This window comes from Bombus affinis, unplaced genomic scaffold, assembly GCF_024516045.1.
Source record: "Bombus affinis isolate iyBomAffi1 unplaced genomic scaffold, iyBomAffi1.2 ctg00000257.1, whole genome shotgun sequence".
NCBI classification, from domain to species: Eukaryota; Metazoa; Arthropoda; class Insecta; order Hymenoptera; family Apidae; genus Bombus; species Bombus affinis.
Genome location: NW_026108951.1, coordinates 16,808 through 37,885, shown reverse-complemented (window position 1 = coordinate 37,885; position 21,078 = coordinate 16,808). Strand labels below are relative to the sequence as shown.

At 42.7% G+C, this 21,078-nt stretch overlaps 1 long non-coding RNA gene across 4 annotated transcripts in view; it reads left to right on the top strand.

The window, feature by feature from the left end:
* Window positions 1–18,859, top strand: part of LOC126927830 (uncharacterized) — an 82,864-nt gene extending 64,005 nt beyond the window's left edge. For all 4 annotated transcript variants that reach the window (XR_007715956.1, XR_007715958.1, XR_007715957.1 and 1 more), the window contains exon 3: window positions 18,752–18,859. This is a non-coding gene — a long non-coding RNA (uncharacterized LOC126927830). The remainder of the gene's footprint in view (window positions 1–18,751) is intronic.
* The last annotated feature ends 2,219 nt before the right edge of the window (window positions 18,860–21,078 follow it).

The window sequence follows — 21,078 nt, the reverse complement described above, 5'->3', positions numbered from 1 at the left end:
GGTCATTGAAATATTCGCAACAGCCCGAGGAGCCGGAAGTCTTTATCGTACGGAGTACTGACAACAGTTTACATTTTATCAATAGTTTTACATAAATGGTAATGTTTCCACATAGTACAGTGCAACGTGAGGTCCGAATTCGCAGACTAAATTAGGTAATAACAGGAAATATATGCAAGGCAATATAAGGTATATGTATAGCGTGGAAATTGTAATCGTTGCTCGCTCGCTCGTAAAAACCTAGTCCAACCACACAACCGATCCGACACGTGAGCAAATTCGAAATAGGTCGCCTACTTATCGAATAACGAACATAAGAGTGATGGTTTTAGGTTAGGCTATCGTTTTCGAGCGAGCGCAGTGAGCGAGGGACGCGTAAATGTGTGTCACAAACCAACGGTTTGGCACACAGGGACATTGAAATATTCGCACCAGCCCGAGGAGTCGGAAGTCTTTATCGAACTGCGCACTGACAAAAGTTTACAGTTTATCAATAGTTTTACATAAATAGTAATATTTCCACATAGTACAGTGCAACGTGAGGTCCGAAATCGCTGACAAAATTAGGCAATAACAGGAAATACATGCAAGGCAATATAAGGTATATGTATAGAGTGGAAATTGTAATCGCTGTTCGCTCGTACCGCTCTCTCGTAAAAATCTAGTCCAACCTCACAACCGATCCGACACGTTAGCAAATTTGAAATAAGTCGCCTCCCTATCGTACAGCGAACGCAAGAGGGCTTGTTATTAGTTTAGGCTATAGTTTCCGAGCGAGCGCAGCGAGCGTGGAACGCGTAAAGGTGTGTCACAAACCAACGGTTTGGCATATAGGGACATTGAAATATTCGCAACAGCCCGAGGAGCCGGAATTCTTTATCGAACTGCGTACTGACAAAATTTTACAGTTTATCAATAGTTTTACATAAATAGTAATATTTCCACATAGTACAGTGCAACGTGAGGTCCGAAATCGCAGACAAAATTAGGTAATAACGGGATATATATGCAAGGTAATATATCGCATATGTATAGCTTGGAAATTGTAATCGTTGCTCGCTCGCTCCGCTCGCTCGTAAAAATCTAGTCCAACCTCACAACCGATCCGACACGTTAGCAAATTTGAAAGAAGTCGCCTCCTTATCGAATAACGAACGCAAGAGGGCTTGGTTTTAGGATAGGCTATAGTTTTCGAGTAAGCGCAGCGAGCGCGGGACGCGTAAAGGTGTGTCACAAACCAACGGTTTGGCTCATAGGGACATTGAAATATTCGCACCAGACCGAGGAGCCGCAAGACTTTATCGAGTTGCGTACTGACAAAAGTTTACAGTTTATCAATAGTTTTACATAAATAGTAATAATTCCACATAGTACAGTGCAACGTGTGGTCCGAAATCGCAGACAAAATTAGGTAATAACGGGAAATATATGAAAGGAAAGGTATCGCATATGTTTAGCTTGGAAATTGTAAGCGTTGCTCGCTCGCACCGCTCGCTCGTAAAAATCTAGTCCAACCTCACAACCGATCCGACACGTTAGCAAATTTGAAATAAGTCGCCTCCTTATCGAATAACGAGCGCAAGAATGCTTGGTTTTAGGTCAGGCTATAGTTTTCGAGCGAGCGCAGCGAGCGAGGGGCGCTTAAAGGTGTGTCACAAACCAACGGTTTGGCACATAGGGACATTGAAATATTCGCACCAGCCTGAGGAGCCGCAAGTCTTTATCGAATTGCGTACTGACAAAAGTTTACAGTTTATCAATAGTTTTACATAAATAGTAATATTTCCACATAGTACAGTGCAACGTGTGGTCCGAAATCGCAGACAAAATTAGGTAATAACGGGAAATATATGAAAGGTAAGGTATCGCATATGTTTAGCTTGGAAATTGTAAGCGTTGCTCGCTCGCACCGCTCGCTCGTAAAAATCTAGTCCAACCTCACAACCGATCCGACACGTTAGCAAATTTGAAATAAGTCGCCTCCTTATCGAATAACGAACGCAAGAGGAATGGTTTTAGGTTAGGCTATAGTTTTCGAGCGAGCGCAGCGAGCGAGGAACGCGTAAAGGTGTGTCACAGACCAACGGTTTGTCACGTAGGGTCATTGAAATATTCGCAACAGCCCGAGGAGCCGGAAGTCTTTATCGTACGGAGTACTGACAACAGTTTACATTTTATCAATAGTTTTACATAAATGGTAATGTTTCCACATAGTACAGTGCAACGTGAGGTCCGAATTCGCAGACTAAATTAGGTAATAACAGGAAATATATGCAAGGCAATATAAGGTATATGTATAGCGTGGAAATTGTAATCGTTGCTCGCTCGCTCGTAAAAACCTAGTCCAACCACACAACCGATCCGACACGTGAGCAAATTCGAAATAGGTCGCCTACTTATCGAATAACGAACATAAGAGTGATGGTTTTAGGTTAGGCTATCGTTTTCGAGCGAGCGCAGTGAGCGAGGGGACGCGTAAATGTGTGTCACAAACCAACGGTTTGGCACACAGGGACATTGAAATATTCGCACCAGCCCGAGGAGTCGGAAGTCTTTATCGAACTGCGCACTGACAAAAGTTTACAGTTTATCAATAGTTTTACATAAATAGTAATATTTCCACATAGTACAGTGCAACGTGAGGTCCGAAATCGCTGACAAAATTAGGCAATAACAGGAAATACATGCAAGGCAATATAAGGTATATGTATAGAGTGGAAATTGTAATCGCTGTTCGCTCGTACCGCTCTCTCGTAAAAATCTAGTCCAACCTCACAACCGATCCGACACGTTAGCAAATTTGAAATAAGTCGCCTCCCTATCGTACAGCGAACGCAAGAGGGCTTGTTATTAGTTTAGGCTATAGTTTTCGAGCGAGCGCAGCGAGCGTGGAACGCGTAAAGGTGTGTCACAAACCAACGGTTTGGCATATAGGGACATTGAAATATTCGCAACAGCCCGAGGAGCCGGAATTCTTTATCGAACTGCGTACTGACAAAATTTTACAGTTTATCAATAGTTTTACATAAATAGTAATATTTCCACATAGTACAGTGCAACGTGAGGTCCGAAATCGCAGACAAAATTAGGTAATAACGGGATATATATGCAAGGTAATATATCGCATATGTATAGCTTGGAAATTGTAATCGTTGCTCGCTCGCTCCGCTCGCTCGTAAAAATCTAGTCCAACCTCACAACCGATCCGACACGTTAGCAAATTTGAAAGAAGTCGCCTCCTTATCGAATAACGAACGCAAGAGGGCTTGGTTTTAGGATAGGCTATAGTTTTCGAGTAAGCGCAGCGAGCGCGGGTCGCGTAAAGGTGTGTCACAAACCAACGGTTTGGCTCATAGGGACATTGAAATATTCGCACCAGACCGAGGAGCCGCAAGACTTTATCGAGTTGCGTACTGACAAAAGTTTACAGTTTATCAATAGTTTTACATAAATAGTAATAATTCCACATAGTACAGTGCAACGTGAGGTCCGAAATCGCAGACAAAATTAGGTAATAACGGGAAATATATGCAAGGTAATATATCGCATATGTATAGCTTGGAAATTGTAATCGTTGCTCGCTCGCTCCGCTCGCTCGTAAAAATCTAGTCCAACCTCACAACCGATCCGACACGTTAGCAAATTTGAAATAAGTCGCCTCCTTATCGAATAACGAACGCAAGAGGAATGGTTTTAGCTTAGGCTATAGTTTTCGAGCGAGCGCAGCGAGCGAGGGTCGCGTAAAGGTGTGTCACAATCCAAAGGATTGGCACATAGAGACATTGAAATATTAGCACCAGCCCGAGGAGCCGGAAGTCTTTATCGAACTGCGTACTGACAAAAGATTACAGTTTATCAATAGTTTAAAATAAGTAGTAATATTTCCACTTAGTACAGTGCAACGTGTGGTCCGAAATCGCTGACAAAATTATGCAATAACAGGAAATACATGCAAGGCAATATAAGGTATATGTATAGCGTGGAAATTGTAATCGTTGCTCGCTCGTACCGCTCGCTCATAAAAATCTAGTCCAACCTCACAACCGATCCGACACGTTAGCAAATTTGAAAGAAGTCGCCTCCCTATCGAATAACGAACGCAAGAGGGGTGGTTTTAGGTTAGACTATAGTTTTCGAGCGAGCGCAGCGAGCGAGGGACGCATATATGTGTGTCACAAACCAACGGTTTGGCACACAGGGACATAGAAATATTCGCACCAGCCCGAGGAGCCGGAAGTCTTTATCGAACTGCGTACTGACAAAATTTTACAGTTTATCAATAGTTTTACATAAATAGTAATATTTCCACATGGTACAGTGCAACGTGTGGTCTGAAATCGCTGACAAAATTAGGCAATAACAGGAAATACATGCAAGGCAATATAAGGTATATGTATAGCGTGGAAATTGTAATCGTTGCTCGCTCGTACCGCGCGCTCGTAAAAATCTAGTCCAACCTCACAACCGATCCGACACGTGAGCAAATTCGAAATAAGTCGCCTCCTTATCGAATAACGAACGCAAGAGGGATGGTTTTAGGTTAGGCTATAGTTTTCGAGCGAGCGCAGCGAGCGAGGGAGGCGTAAAGGTGTGTCACAAACCAACGGTTTGGCACATAGGGTCATTGAAATACTCGCAACAGCCCGAGGAGCCGGAAGTCTTTATCGAACTGCGCACTGACAAAAGTTTACAGTTTATCAATAGTTTTACATAAATAGTAATATTTCCACATAGAACAGTGCAACGTGAGGTACGAAATCGCTGACAAAATTAGGCAATAACAGGAAATACATGCAAGGCAATATAAGGTATATGTATAGCGTGGAAATTGTAATCCTTTCTCGCTCGCTCCGCTCGCTCGTAAAAATCTAGTCCAACCTCACAACCGATCCGACACGTTAGCAAATTTGAAATAAGTCGCCTCCCTATCGAACAACGAACGCAAGAGGGCTTGTTATTAGGTTAGGCTATAGTTTTCGAGCGAGCGCAGCGAGCGCGGAACGCGTAAAGGTGTGTCACAAACCAACGGTTTGGCACATAGGGACATTGAAATATTCGCAACAGCCCGAGGAGCCGGAAGTCTTTATCGAACTGCGTACAGACAAAAGTTTACTGTTTATCAATCGTTTTACATTATTAGTAATATTTCCACATAGTACAGTGCAACGTAGTGTCCGAAATCGCAGACAAAATTAGGTCATAACAGGAAATATATGCAAGGCAATATAAGGTATATGTATAGCGTGGAAATTGTAATCGTTGCTCGCTCGATCCGCTCGCTCCTAAAAATCTAGTCCAACCTCACAACCGATCAGACACGATCGCAAATTTGAAAGAAGACGCCTCCTTATCGAATAACGAACGCAAGAGGGATTGGTTTTATGTTAGGCTATAGTTTTCGAGCGAGCGCAGCGAGCGAGGGAGGCGTAAAGGTATGTCACAAACCAACGGTTTGGCACATAGGGACATTGAAATATTCGCACCAGACCGACGAGCCGCAAGTCTTTATCGAATTGCGTACTGACAAAAGTTTACAGTTTATCAATAGTTTTACATAAATAGTAATATCTCCACATAGTACAGTGCAACGTGAGGTCCGAAATCGGAGACAAAATTAGGTAATAACGGGAAATATATGAAAGGAAAGGTATCGCATATGTTTAGTTTGGAAATTGTAAGCGTTGCTCGCTCGCACCGCTCGCTCGTAAAAATCTAGTCCAACCTCACAACCGATCCGACACGTTAGCAAATTTGAAATAAGTCGCCTCCCTATCGAACAGCGAACGCAAGAGGGCTTGTTATTAGGTTAGGCTATAGTTTTCGAGCGAGCGCAGCGAGCGCGGAACGCGTAAAGGTGTGTCACAAACCAACGGTTTGGCACATAGGGACATTGAAATGTTCGCAACAGCCCGAGGAGCCGGAATTCTTTATCGAACTGCGTACTGACAAAAGTTTACAGTTTATCAATAGTTTTACATAAATAGTAATATTTCCACATAGTACAGTGCAACGTGAGGTCCGAAATCGCAGACAAAATTAGGTAATAACGGGAAATATATGCAAGGTAATATATCGCATATGTATAGCTTGGAAATTGTAATCGTTGCTCGCTCGTACCGCTCTCTCGTAAAAATCTAGTCCAACCTCACAACCGATCCGACACGTTAGCAAATTTGAAATATGTCGCCTCCTTATCGAATAACGAACGCAAGAGGGCTTGGTATTAGGTTAGGCTATAGTTTTCGAGCGAGCGCAGCGTGCGAGGGACGCGTGAATGTGTGTCACAAACCAACGGTTTGGCACATAGGGACATTGAAATATTCGCACCAGCCCGAGGAGCCGCAAATCTTTATCGAATTTCGTACTGACAAAAGTTTACAGTTTATCAATAGTTTTACATAAATAGTAATATTTCCACATAGAACAGTGCAACGTGCGGTCCGAAATCGCAGACAAAATTAGGTAATAACGGGAAATATATGCAAGGTAATATAAGGTATATGTATAGCGTGGAAATTGTAGTCGTTGCTCGCTCGCTCCGCTCGCTCGTAAAAATCTAGTCCAACCTCACAACCGATCCGACACGATCGCAAATTTGAAATAAGTCGCCTCCTTATCGAATAACGAGCGCAAGAATGATTGGTTTTAGGTCAGGCTATAGTTTTCGAGCGAGCGCAGCGAGCGAGGGGCGCTTAAAGGTGTGTCACAAACCAACGGTTTGGCACATAGGGACATTGAAATATTCGCACCAGCCTGAGGAGCCGCAAGTCTTTATCGAATTGCGTACTGACAAAAGTTTACAGTTTATCAATAGTTTTACATAAATAGTAATATTTCCACATAGTACAGTGCAACGTGAGGTCCGAATTCGCAGACTAAATTAGGTAATAACAGGAAATATATGCAAGGCAATATAAGGTATATGTATAGCGTGGAAATTGTAATCGTTGCTCGCTCGCTCGTAAAAACCTAGTCCAACCACACAACCGATCCGACACGTGAGCAAATTCGAAATAGGTCGCCTACTTATCGAATAGCGAACATAAGAGTGATGGTTTTAGGTTAGGCTATAGTTTTCGAGCGAGCGCAGCGAGCGAGGAACGCGTAAAGGTGTGCCACAAACCAACGGTTTGGCACATAGGGTCATTGAAATATTCGCAACAGCCCGAGGAGCCGGAAGTCTTTATCGTACTGAGTACTGACAACAGTTTACAGTTTATCAATAGTTTTACATAAATGGTAATATTTCCACATAGTACAGTGCAACGTGAGGTCCGAAATCGCTGACAAAATTAGGCAATAACAGGAAATACATGCAAGGCAATATAAGGTATATGTATAAAGTGGAAATTGTAATCGCTGTTCGCTCGTACCGCTCTCTAGTAAAAATCTAGTCCAACCTCACAACCGATCCGACACGTTAGCAAATTTGAAATAAGTCGCCTCCCTATCGAACAGCGAACGCAAGAGGGCTTGTTATTAGGTTAGGCTATAGTTTTCGAGCGAGCGCAGCGAGCGCGGAACGCGTAAAGGTGTGTCACAAACCAACGGTTTGGCACATAGGGACATTGAAATATTCGCAACAGCCCGAGGAGCCGGAATTCTTTATCGAACTGCGTACTGACAAAAGTTTACAGTTTATCAATAGTTTTACATAAATAGTAATATTTCCACATAGTACAGTGCAACGTGAGGTCCGAAATCGCAGACAAAATTAGGTAATAACGGGAAATATATGCAAGGTAATATATCGCATATGTATAGCTTGGAAATTGTAATCGTTGCTCGCTCGCTCCGCTCGCTCGTAAAAATCTAGTCCAACCTCACAACCGATCCGACACGTTAGCAAATTTGAAAGAAGTCGCCTCCTTATCGAATAACGAACGCAAGAGGGCTTGGTTTTAGGATAGGCTATAGTTTTCGAGCGAGCGCAGCGAGCGAGGGACGCGTAAAGGTGTGTCACAAACCAACGGTTTGGCACATAGGGTCATTGAAATATTCGCAACAGCCCGAGGAGCCGGAAGTCTTTATCGAACTGCGTACTGAGAAAAGTTTACAGTTTATCAATAGTTTAAAATAAATAGTAATATTTCCACATAGTACAGTGCAACGTGTGGTCCGAAATCGCTGACAAAATTAGGCAATAACAGGAAATATATACAAGGCAATATAAGGAATATATATAGCTTGGAAATTGTAAGCGTTGCTCGCTCGCACCGCTCGCTCGTAAAAATCTAGTCCAACCTCACAACCGATCCGACACGTTAGCAAATTTGAGAGAAGTCGCCTCCTTATCGAATAACGAACGCTACAGGGCTTGTTATTAGGTTAGGCTATAGTTTTCGAGCGAGCGCAGCGAGCGAGGGACGCATATATGTGTGTAACAAACCAACGGTTTGGCACACAGGGACATTGAAATATTCGCACCAGCCCGAGGAGCCGGAAGTCTTTATCGAACTGCATACTGACAAAATTTTACAGTTTATCAATAGTTTTACATAAATAGTAATATTTCCACATAGTACAGTGCAACGTGAGGTCCGAAATCGCTGACAAAATTGGGCAATAACAGGAAATACATGCAAGGCAATATAAGGTATATGTATAGCGTGGAAATTGTAATCGTTGCTCGCTCGTACCGCGCGCTCGTAAAAATCTAGTCCAACCTCATAACCGATCCGACACGTGAGCAAATTCGAAATAAGTCGCCTCCTTATCGAATAACGAACGCAAGAGGGATTGGTTTTATGTTAGGCTATAGTTTTCGAGCGAGCGCAGCGAGCGAGGGAGGCGTAATGGTTTGTCACAAACCAACGGTTTGGCACATAGGGACATTGAAATATTCGCAACAGCCCGAGGAGCCGGAAGTCTTTATCGAACTGCGTACTGACAAAAGTTTACTGTTTATCAATAGTTTTACATAAATAGTAATATTTCCACATAGAACAGTGCAACGTGAGGTACGAAATCGCTGACAAAATTAGGCAATAACAGGAAATACATGCAAGGCAATATAAGGTATATGTATAGCGTGGAAATTGTAATCCTTTCTCGCTCGCTCCGCTCGCTCGTAAAAATCTAGTCCAACCTCACAACCGATCCGACTCGTTAGCAAATTTGAAATAAGTCGCCTCCCTATCGAACAACGAACGCAAGAGGGCTTGTTATTAGGTTAGGCTATAGTTTTCGAGCGAGCGCAGCGAGCGCGGAACGCGTAAAGGTGTCTCACAAACCAACGGTTTGGCACATAGGGACATTGAAATATTCGCACCAGACCGAGGAGCCGCAAGTCTTTATCGAATTGCGTACTGACAAAAGTTTACAGTTTATCAATAGTTTTACATAAATAGTAATATCTCCACATAGTACAGTGCAATGTGAGGTCCGAAATCGCAGACAAAATTAGGTAATAACAGGAAATATATGCAAGGCAATATAAGGTATATGTATAGCGTGGAAATTGTAATCGTTGCTCGCTCGCTCCGCTCGCTCGCAAAAATCTAGTCCAACCTCACATCCGATCCGACACGTTCGAAAATTTAAAATAAGTCGCCTCCTTATCGAATAACGAACGCAAGAGGAATGGTTTTAGGTTAGGCTATAGTTTTCGAGCGAGCGCAGCGAGCGAGGGAGGCCTAAAGGTGTGTCACAAACCAACGGTTTGGCACATAGGGACATTGAAATATTCGCAACAGCCCGAGGAGCCGGAAGTCTTTATCGAACTGCGTACTGACAAAAGTTTACAGTTTATCAATAGTTTTACATAAATAGTAATATTTCCACATAGTACAGTGCAACGTGAGGTCCGAAATCGCAGACAAAATTAGGTAATAACGGGAAATATATGCAAGGCAATATAAGGTATATGTATAGCGTGGAAATTGTAATCGTTGCTCGCTCGCTCCGCTCGCTCGCAAAAATCTAGTCCAACCTCACATCCGATCCGACACGTTCGAAAATTTAAAATAAGTCGCCTCCTTATCGAATAACGAACGCAAGAGGAATGGTTTTAGGTTAGGCTATAGTTTTCGAGCGAGCGCAGCGAGCGAGGGAGGCGTAAAGGTGTGTCACAAACCAACGGTTTGGCACATAGGGACATTGAAATATTCGCAACAGCCCGAGAAGCCGGAAGTCTTTATCGAACTGCGTACTGACAAAAGTTTACAGTTTATCAATAGTTTTACATTAATAGTAATATTTCCACATAGTACAGTGCAACGTAATGTCCGAAATCGCAGAAAAAATTAGGTAATAACAGGAAATATATGCAAGGCAATATAAGGTATATGTATAGCGTGGAAATTGTAATCGTTGCTCGCTCGCTCCGCTCGCTCGTAAATATCTAGTCCAACCTCACAACCGATCAGACACGTTCGAAAATTTAAAATAAGTCGCCTCCTTATCGAATAACGAACGCAAGAGGAATGGTTTTAGGTTAGGCTATAGTTTTCGAGCGAGCGCAGCGAGCGAGGGAGGCGTAAAGGTGTGTCACAAACCAACGGTTTGGCACATAGGGACATTGAAATATTCGCAACAGCCCGAGGAGCCGGAAGTCTTTATCGAACTGCGTACTGACAAAAGTTTACTGTTTATCAATAGTTTTACATTAATAGTAATATCTCCACATAGTACAGTGCAACGTGAGGTCCGAAATCGCAGACAAAATTAGGTAATAACAGGAAATATATGCAAGACAATATAAGGTATATGTATAGCGTGGAAATTGTAATCGTTGCTCGCTCGCTCCGCTCGCTCGTAAAAATCTAGTCCAACCTCACAACCGATCAGACACGATCGCAAATTTGAAATAGGACGCCTCCTTATCGAATAACGAACGCAAGAGGGATTGGTTTTAGTTTAGGCTATAGTTTTCGAGCGAGCGCAGCGAGCGAGGGAGGCGTAAAGGTGTTTCACAATCCAACGGTTTGGCACATAGGGACATTGAAATATTCGCAACAGCCGGAGGAGCCGGAAGTCTTTATCGAACTGCGTACTGACAAAAGTTTACTGTTTATCAATAGTTTTACATAAATAGTAATATTTCCACATAGAACAGTGCAACGTGAGGTACGAAATCGCTGACAAAATTAGGCAATAACAGGAAATACATGCAAGGCAATATAAGGTATATGTATAGCGTGGAAATTGTAATCCTTTCTCGCTCGCTCCGCTCGCTCGTAAAAATCTAGTCTAACCTCACAACCGATCCGACACGTTAGCAAATTTGAAATAAGTCGCCTCCCTATCGAACAACGAACGCAAGAGGGCTTGTTATTAGGTTAGGCTATAGTTTTCGAGCGAGCGCAGCGAGCGAGGGAGGCGTAAAGGTGTGTCACAAACCAACGGTTTGGCACATAGGGACATTGAAATATTCGCACCAGACCGAGGAGCCGCAAGTCTTTATCGAATTGCGTACTGACAAAAGTTTACAGTTTATCAATAGTTTTACATAAATAGTAATATCTCCACATAGTACAGTGCAACGTGAGGTCCGAAATCGCAGAGAAAATTAGGTAATAACAGGAAATATATGCAAGACAATATAAGGTATATGTATAGCGTGGAAATTGTAATCGTTGCTCGCTCGCTCCGCTCGCTCGCAAAAATCTAGTCCAACCTCACATCCGATCCGACACGTTCGAAAATTTAAAATAAGTCGCCTCCTTATCGAATAACGAACGCAAGAGGAATGGTTTTAGGTTAGGCTATAGTTTTCGAGCGAGCGCAGCGAGCGAGGGAGGCCTAAAGGTGTGTCACAAACCAACGGTTTGGCACATAGGGACATTGAAATATTCGCAACAGCCCGAGGAGCCGGAAGTCTTTATCGAACTGCGTACTGACAAAAGTTTACAGTTTATCAATAGTTTTACATAAATAGTAATATTTCCACATAGTACAGTGCAACGTGAGGTCCGAAATCGCAGACAAAATTAGGTAATAACGGGAAATATATGCAAGGCAATATAAGGTATATGTATAGCGTGGAAATTGTAATCGTTGCTCGCTCGCTCCGCTCGCTCGCAAAAATCTAGTCCAACCTCACATCCGATCCGACACGTTCGAAAATTTAAAATAAGTCGCCTCCTTATCGAATAACGAACGCAAGAGGAATGGTTTTAGGTTAGGCTATAGTTTTCGAGCGAGCGCAGCGAGCGAGGGAGGCGTAAAGGTGTGTCACAAACCAACGGTTTGGCACATAGGGACATTGAAATATTCGCAACAGCCCGAGAAGCCGGAAGTCTTTATCGAACTGCGTACTGACAAAAGTTTACAGTTTATCAATAGTTTTACATTAATAGTAATATTTCCACATAGTACAGTGCAACGTAATGTCCGAAATCGCAGAAAAAATTAGGTAATAACAGGAAATATATGCAAGGCAATATAAGGTATATGTATAGCGTGGAAATTGTAATCGTTGCTCGCTCGCTCCGCTCGCTCGTAAATATCTAGTCCAACCTCACAACCGATCAGACACGTTCGAAAATTTAAAATAAGTCGCCTCCTTATCGAATAACGAACGCAAGAGGAATGGTTTTAGGTTAGGCTATAGTTTTCGAGCGAGCGCAGCGAGCGAGGGAGGCGTAAAGGTGTGTCACAAACCAACGGTTTGGCACATAGGGACATTGAAATATTCGCAACAGCCCGAGGAGCCGGAAGTCTTTATCGAACTGCGTACTGACAAAAGTTTACTGTTTATCAATAGTTTTACATTAATAGTAATATCTCCACATAGTACAGTGCAACGTGAGGTCCGAAATCGCAGACAAAATTAGGTAATAACAGGAAATATATGCAAGACAATATAAGGTATATGTATAGCGTGGAAATTGTAATCGTTGCTCGCTCGCTCCGCTCGCTCGTAAAAATCTAGTCCAACCTCACAACCGATCAGACACGATCGCAAATTTGAAATAGGACGCCTCCTTATCGAATAACGAACGCAAGAGGGATTGGTTTTAGTTTGGGCTATAGTTTTCGAGCGAGCGCAGCGAGCGAGGGAGGCGTAAAGGTGTTTCACAATCCAACGGTTTGGCACATAGGGACATTGAAATATTCGCAACAGCCGGAGGAGCCGGAAGTCTTTATCGAACTGCGTACTGACAAAAGTTTACTGTTTATCAATAGTTTTACATAAATAGTAATATTTCCACATAGAACAGTGCAACGTGAGGTACGAAATCGCTGACAAAATTAGGCAATAACAGGAAATACATGCAAGGCAATATAAGGTATATGTATAGCGTGGAAATTGTAATCCTTTCTCGCTCGCTCCGCTCGCTCGTAAAAATCTAGTCTAACCTCACAACCGATCCGACACGTTAGCAAATTTGAAATAAGTCGCCTCCCTATCGAACAACGAACGCAAGAGGGCTTGTTATTAGGTTAGGCTATAGTTTTCGAGCGAGCGCAGCGAGCGAGGGAGGCGTAAAGGTGTGTCACAAACCAACGGTTTGGCACATAGGGACATTGAAATATTCGCACCAGACCGAGGAGCCGCAAGTCTTTATCGAATTGCGTACTGACAAAAGTTTACAGTTTATCAATAGTTTTACATAAATAGTAATATCTCCACATAGTACAGTGCAACGTGAGGTCCGAAATCGCAGAGAAAATTAGGTAATAACAGGAAATATATGCAAGACAATATAAGGTATATGTATAGCGTGGAAATTGTAATCGTTGCTCGCTCGCTCCGCTCGCTCGCAAAAATCTAGTCCAACCTCACATCCGATCCGACACGTTCGAAAATTTAAAATAAGTCGCCTCCTTATCGAATAACGAACGCAAGAGGAATGGTTTTAGGTTAGGCTATAGTTTTCGAGCGAGCGCAGCGAGCGAGGGAGGCCTAAAGGTGTGTCACAAACCAACGGTTTGGCACATAGGGACATTGAAATATTCGCAACAGCCCGAGGAGCCGGAAGTCTTTATCGAACTGCGTACTGACAAAAGTTTACAGTTTATCAATAGTTTTACATAAATAGTAATATTTCCACATAGTACAGTGCAACGTGAGGTCCGAAATCGCAGACAAAATTAGGTAATAACGGGAAATATATGCAAGGCAATATAAGGTATATGTATAGCGTGGAAATTGTAATCGTTGCTCGCTCGCTCCGCTCGCTCGCAAAAATCTAGTCCAACCTCACATCCGATCCGACACGTTCGAAAATTTAAAATAAGTCGCCTCCTTATCGAATAACGAACGCAAGAGGAATGGTTTTAGGTTAGGCTATAGTTTTCGAGCGAGCGCAGCGAGCGAGGGAGGCGTAAAGGTGTGTCACAAACCAACGGTTTGGCACATAGGGACATTGAAATATTCGCAACAGCCCGAGAAGCCGGAAGTCTTTATCGAACTGCGTACTGACAAAAGTTTACAGTTTATCAATAGTTTTACATTAATAGTAATATTTCCACATAGTACAGTGCAACGTAATGTCCGAAATCGCAGAAAAAATTAGGTAATAACAGGAAATATATGCAAGGCAATATAAGGTATATGTATAGCGTGGAAATTGTAATCGTTGCTCGCTCGCTCCGCTCGCTCGTAAATATCTAGTCCAACCTCACAACCGATCAGACACGTTCGAAAATTTAAAATAAGTCGCCTCCTTATCGAATAACGAACGCAAGAGGAATGGTTTTAGGTTAGGCTATAGTTTTCGAGCGAGCGCAGCGAGCGAGGGAGGCGTAAAGGTGTGTCACAAACCAACGGTTTGGCACATAGGGACATTGAAATATTCGCAACAGCCCGAGGAGCCGGAAGTCTTTATCGAACTGCGTACTGACAAAAGTTTACTGTTTATCAATAGTTTTACATTAATAGTAATATCTCCACATAGTACAGTGCAACGTGAGGTCCGAAATCGCAGACAAAATTAGGTAATAACAGGAAATATATGCAAGACAATATAAGGTATATGTATAGCGTGGAAATTGTAATCGTTGCTCGCTCGCTCCGCTCGCTCGTAAAAATCTAGTCCAACCTCACAACCGATCAGACACGATCGCAAATTTGAAATAGGACGCCTCCTTATCGAATAACGAACGCAAGAGGGATTGGTTTTAGTTTAGGCTATAGTTTTCGAGCGAGCGCAGCGAGCGAGGGAGGCGTAAAGGTGTTTCACAATCCAACGGTTTGGCACATAGGGACATTGAAATATTCGCAACAGCCGGAGGAGCCGGAAGTCTTTATCGAACTGCGTACTGACAAAAGTTTACTGTTTATCAATAGTTTTACATAAATAGTAATATTTCCACATAGAACAGTGCAACGTGAGGTACGAAATCGCTGACAAAATTAGGCAATAACAGGAAATACATGCAAGGCAATATAAGGTATATGTATAGCGTGGAAATTGTAATCCTTTCTCGCTCGCTCCGCTCGCTCGTAAAAATCTAGTCTAACCTCACAACCGATCCGACACGTTAGCAAATTTGAAATAAGTCGCCTCCCTATCGAACAACGAACGCAAGAGGGCTTGTTATTAGGTTAGGCTATAGTTTTCGAGCGAGCGCAGCGAGCGAGGGAGGCGTAAAGGTGTGTCACAAACCAACGGTTTGGCACATAGGGACATTGAAATATTCGCACCAGACCGAGGAGCCGCAAGTCTTTATCGAATTGCGTACTGACAAAAGTTTACAGTTTATCAATAGTTTTACATAAATAGTAATATCTCCACATAGTACAGTGCAACGTGAGGTCCGAAATCGCAGAGAAAATTAGGTAATAACAGGAAATATATGCAAGACAATATAAGGTATATGTATAGCGTGGAAATTGTAATCGTTGCTCGCTCGCTCCGCTCGCTCGCAAAAATCTAGTCCAACCTCACATCCGATCCGACACGTTCGAAAATTTAAAATAAGTCGCCTCCTTATCGAATAACGAACGCAAGAGGAATGGTTTTAGGTTAGGCTATAGTTTTCGAGCGAGCGCAGCGAGCGAGGGAGGCCTAAAGGTGTGTCACAAACCAACGGTTTGGCACATAGGGACATTGAAATATTCGCAACAGCCCGAGGAGCCGGAAGTCTTTATCGAACTGCGTACTGACAAAAGTTTACAGTTTATCAATAGTTTTACATTAATAGTAATATTTCCACATAGTACAGTGCAACGTAATGTCCGAAATCGCAGAAAAAATTAGGTAATAACAGGAAATATATGCAAGGCAATATAAGGTATATGTATAGCGTGGAAATTGTAATCGTTGCTCGCTCGCTCCGCTCGCTCGTAAATATCTAGTCCAACCTCACAACCGATCAGACACGTTCGAAAATTTAAAATAAGTCGCCTCCTTATCGAATAACGAACGCAAGAGGAATGGTTTTAGGTTAGGCTATAGTTTTCGAGCGAGCGCAGCGAGCGAGGGAGGCGTAAAGGTGTGTCACAAACCAACGGTTTGGCACATAGGGACATTGAAATATTCGCAACAGCCCGAGGAGCCGGAAGTCTTTATCGAACTGCGTACTGACAAAAGTTTACAGTTTATCAATAGTTTTACATTAATAGTAATATTTCCACATAGTACAGTGCAACGTAATGTCCGAAATCGCAGACAAAATTAGGTAATAACAGGAAATATATGCAAGGCAATATAAGGTATATGTATAGCGTGGAAATTGTAATCGTTGCTCGCTCGCTCCGCTCGCTCGCTCCGCTCGCTCGCTCCGCTCGCTCGTAAATATCTAGTCCAACCTCACAACCGATCAGACACGATCGAAAATTTGAAATAAGACGCCTCCTTATCGAATAACGAACGCAAGAGGGATTGGTTTTAGTTTAGTCTATAGTTTTCGAGCGAGCGCATCGAGCGAGGGAGGCGTAAAGGTGTTTCACAATCCAACGGTTTGGCACATAGGGACATTGAAATATTCGCAACAGCCGGAGGAGTCGCAAGTTTTTATGGAATTGCGTACTGACAAAAGTTTACAGTTTATCAATAGTTTTACATTAATAGTAATATTTCCACATAGTACAGTGCAACGTAATGTCCGAAATCGCAGAAAAAATTAGGTAATAACAGGAAATATATGCAAGGCAATATAAGGTATATGTATAGCGTGGAAATTGTAATCGTTGCTCGCTCGCTCCGCTCGCTCGTAAATATCTAGTCCAACCTCACAACCGATCAGACACGTTCGAAAATTTAAAATAAGTCGCCTCCTTATCGAATAACGAACGCAAGAGGAATGGTTTTAGGTTAGGCTATAGTTTTCGAGCGAGCGCAGCGAGCGAGGGAGGCGTAAAGGTGTGTCACAAACCAACGGTTTGGCACATAGGGACATTGAAATATTCGCAACAGCCCGAGGAGCCGGAAGTCTTTATCGAACTGCGTACTGACAAAAGTTTACAGTTTATCAATAGTTTTACATTAATAGTAATATTTCCACATAGTACAGTGCAACGTAATGTCCGAAATCGCAGACAAAATTAGGTAATAACAGGAAATATATGCAAGGCAATATAAGGTATATGTATAGCGTGGAAATTGTAATCGTTGCTCGCTCGCTCCGCTCGCTCGCTCCGCTCGCTCGTAAATATCTAGTCCAACCTCACAACCGATCAGACACGATCGAAAATTTGAAATAAGACGCCTCCTTATCGAATAACGAACGCAAGAGGGATTGGTTTTAGTTTAGTCTATAGTTTTCGAGCGAGCGCAGCGAGCGAGGGAGGCGTAAAGGTGTGTCACAAACCAACGGTTTGGCACATAGGGACATTGAAATATTCGCACCAGCCCGAGGAGCCGCAAGTCTTTATCGAATTGCGTACTGACAAAAGTTTACAGTATATCAATAGTTTTACATAAATAGTAATATCTCCACATAGTACAGTGCAACGTGAGGTCCGAAATCGCAGAGAAAATTAGGTAATAACAGGAAATATATGCAAGACAATATAAGGTATATGTATAGCGTGGAAATTGTAATCGTTGCTCGCTCGCTCCGCTCGCTCGTAAAAATCTAGTCCAACCTCACAACCGATCAGACACGATCGCAAATTTGAAATAGGACGCCTCCTTATCGAATAACGAACGCAAGATGGATTGGTTTTAGTTTAGGCTATAGTTTTCGAGCGAGCGCAGCGAGCGAGGGAGGCGTAAAGGTGTTTCACAATTCAACGGTTTGGCACATAGGGACATTGAAATATTCGCAACAGCCCGAGGAGCCGGAAGTCTTTATCGAACTGCGTACTGACAAAAGTTTACTGTTTATCAATAGTTTTACATAAATAGTAATATTTCCACATAGAACAGTGCAACGTGAGGTACGAAATCGCTGACAAAATTAGGCAATAACAGGAAATACATGCAAGGCAATATAAGGTATATGTATAGCGTGGAAATTGTAATCCTTTCTCGCTCGCTCCGCTCGCTCGTAAAAATCTAGTCTAACCTCACAACCGATCCGACACGTTAGCAAATTTGAAATAAGTCGCCTCCCTATCGAACAACGAACGCAAGAGGGCTTGTTATTAGGTTAGGCTATAGTTTTCGAGCGAGCGCAGCGAGCGCGGAACGCGTAAAGGTGTGTCACAAACCAACGGTTTGGCACATAGGGACATTGAAATATTCGCAACAGCCCGAGGAGCCGGAAGTGTTTATCGAATTGCGTACTGACAAAAGTTTACAGTTTATCAATAGTTTTACATAAATAGTAATATTTCCACATAGTACAGTGCAACGTGAGGTCCGAAATCGCAGACAAAATTAGGTAATAACGGGAAATATATGCAAGGCAATATAAGGTATATGTATAGCGTGGAAATTGTAATCGTAGCTCGCTCGCTCCGCTCGCTCGCAAAAATCTAGTCCAACCTCACATCCGATCCGACACGTTCGAAAATTTAAAATAAGTCGCCTCCTTATCGAATAACGAACGCAAGAGGAATGGTTTTAGGTTAGGCTATAGTTTTCGAGCGAGCGCAGCGAGCGAGGGAGGCGTAAAGGTGTGTCACAAACCAACGGTTTGGCACATAGGGACATTGAAATATTCGCAACAGCCCGAGAAGCCGGAAGTCTTTATCGAACTGCGTACTGACAAAAGTTTACAGTTTATCAATAGTTTTACATTAATAGTAATATTTCCACATAGTACAGTGCAACGTAATGTCCGAAATCGCAGAAAAAATTAGGTAATAACAGGAAATATATGCAAGGCAATATAAGGTATATGTATAGCGTGGAAATTGTAATCGTTGCTCGCTCGCTCCGCTCGCTCGTAAATATCTAGTCCAACCTCACAACCGATCAGACACGTTCGAAAATTTAAAATAAGTCGCCTCCTTATCGAATAACGAACGCAAGAGGAATGGTTTTAGGTTAGGCTATAGTTTTCGAGCGAGCGCAGCGAGCGAGGGAGGCGTAAAGGTGTGTCACAAACCAACGGTTTGGCACATAGGGACATTGAAATATTCGCAACAGCCCGAGGAGCCGGAAGTCTTTATCGAACTGCGTACTGACAAAAGTTTACAGTTTATCAATAGTTTTACATTAATAGTAATATTTCCACATAGTACAGTGCAACGTGAGGTCCGAAATCGCAGACAAAATTAGGTAATAACAGGAAATATATGCAAGACAATATAAGGTATATGTATAGCGTGGAAATTGTAATCGTTGCTCGCTCGCTCCGCTCGCTCGTAAATATCTAGTCCAACCTCACAACCGATCAGACACGATCGAAAATTTGAAATAAGACCCCTCCTTATCGAATAACGAACGCAAGAGGGATTGGTTTTAGTTTAGGCTATAGTTTTCGAGCGAGCGCATCGAGCGAGGGAGGCGTAAAGGTGTTTCACAATCCAACGGTTTGGCACATAGGGACATTGAAATATTCGCAACAGCCGGAGGAGCCGGAAGTCTTTATCGAACTGCGTACTGACAAAAGTTTACTGTTTATCAATAGTTTTACATAAATAGTAATATTTCCACATAGAACAGTGCAACGTGAGGTACGAAATCGCTGACAAAATTAGGCAATAACAGGAAATACATGCAAGGCAATATAAGGTATATGTAAAGCGTGGAAATTGTAATCGTTGCTCGCTCGCTCCGCTCGCTCGTAAAAATCTAGTCCAACCTCACAACCGATCAGACACGATCGAAAATTTGAAATAAGACCCCTCCTTATCGAATAACGAACGCAAGAGGGATTGGTTTTAGTTTAGGCTATAGTTTTCGAGCGAGCGCATCGAGCGCGGAACGCGTAATGGTGTCTCACAAACCAACGGTTTGGCACATAGGGACATTGAAATATTCGCAACAGCCCGAGGAGCCGGAAGTCTTTATCGAACTGCGTACTGACAAAAGTTTACAGTTTATCAATAGTTTTACATTAATAGTAATATTTCCACATAGTACAGTGCAACGTAATGTCCGAAATCGCAGAAAAAATTAGGTAATAACAGGAAATATATGCAAGGCAATATAAGGTATATGTATAGCGTGGAAATTGTAATCGTTGCTCGCTCGCTCCGCTCGCTCGTAAATATCTAGTCCAACCTCACAACCGATCAGACACGTTCGAAAATTTAAAATAAGTCGCCTCCTTATCGAATAACGAACGCAAGAGGAATGGTTTTAGGTTAGGCTATAGTTTTCGAGCGAGCGCAGCGAGCGAGGGAGGCGTAAAGGTGTGTCACAAACCAACGGTTTGGCACATAGGGACATTGAAATATTCGCAACAGCCCGAGGAGCCGGAAGTCTTTATCGAACTGCGTACTGACAAAAGTTTACAGTTTATCAATAGTTTTACATTAATAGTAATATTTCCACATAGTACAGTGCAACGTAATGTCCGAAATCGCAGACAAAATTAGGTAATAACAGGAAATATATGCAAGGCAATATAAGGTATATGTATAGCGTGGAAATTGTAATCGTTGCTCGCTCGCTCCGCTCGCTCGCTCCGCTCGCTCGCTCCGCTCGCTCGTAAATATCTAGTCCAACCTCACAACCGATCAGACACGATGGAAAATTTGAAATAAGACGCCTCCTTATCGAATAACGAACGCAAGAGGGATTGGTTTTAGTTTAGTCTATAGTTTTCGAGCGAGCGCATCGAGCGAGGGAG